Genomic DNA, 1,288 nt, shown 5'->3' on the forward strand with positions numbered 1-1,288 from the left:
GCGGATTCCACACAATAATCTGACTGTGAACAGTGATCCATACGCATCACGTGTACAAACCATTAAAAATACTGGCCTGTGGTATTGTACACTGACCTGACTCATCACAAAAAGGGTGCCAGCCGCACAGCGCCTTGATGTTCAGGTGAATGCCGCCGGTCTTGTGCATATCGATTGATTCTGCAAAAGCTCCACTTTTCAAAGCCGCTAATTCCTAAAAAGCAAAACCGAGAGCAGATGACTGTAAAATAAATCCAGTGTGAATCTCATTTTTACACCTGTCCTGCTAGTTTTTTTTTTTTGTTTTTTTTTTGTTTTTTTTTTAATGTGGCGCCTTCTGTAGTCTAATTTTCTTAGATTATTGTGATTTAACCGTTTAAAGATGCACATTTATTCTACTCACGTTTATTCCTAGGTAACTATTTGCCATGCTGTTTATCCCTCTGTGACTTCGACAGCTTGTTTTGCATTCCCTAAAGGTGGTTGCCTTTGCAGGCACTCAAACTCCTGCCTCATTAAGTGCACCTGCTCATACTTGCAGCAGGAGGAGGTTATGGATCTTTGCCAGCTACGCTGTCACTCCAGGAATTAATACAGAAATGAAAATTAATGAAAAAAAAAAAAAAAAAAAATTATCCACACCACAACACAACACAACACAGTTGTTATACTGATACTGCAGATATTCCCAAGTAGACAAATAAGGTTGCAACTTTCTTAAATATTACAGTTACTGTAGGAAACCTGTCTTCATTTGATACATTAATAAAGCAACCGTTAACAAACTAAGGGTTTATTTTCTCTATTTAAATTTACATGTCTTATTTTTCATATATTTTGTTTAATGTTTGGTGAAGATTATTTTACGTTTCTTTGGTGCCATCTGGAGGTAGGAAGAACAAACTTTGCATAAGTATCTGTAAGAGTTAAATAGGTAATGTATTATTATTTAAATTAAGGTATGGATTACATAATAGTGCCTATTTGATGTGTCTGCAAAATGTGCGCTCCAGAGCTCAAGCGGTGATGTATTCCATGATGTTACCGTTGCAAGCACATACATGCTTCTAAACTGTTGACTTTTTGAGAACTTACCTGTACTTATACAACAACGGCACTGATAAACATACTCCCTTTTTTTCCACTGAATTACGTACAGGCACTTTTCATTTGGCGGGTCTGTGTAATAATTAAGACTAAAGTCGTCAATACAAAACGCTTTCCATCCTTTGTAGTTTGGACCTAACGTGAACCCGTAAAAGACGAGTCTCTTCGGTAGCCGCAGGAA

The sequence above is a fragment of the Polyodon spathula genome, chromosome 18 (genome assembly GCF_017654505.1).
Source record: "Polyodon spathula isolate WHYD16114869_AA chromosome 18, ASM1765450v1, whole genome shotgun sequence".
Lineage (NCBI taxonomy): Eukaryota > Metazoa > Chordata > Actinopteri > Acipenseriformes > Polyodontidae > Polyodon > Polyodon spathula.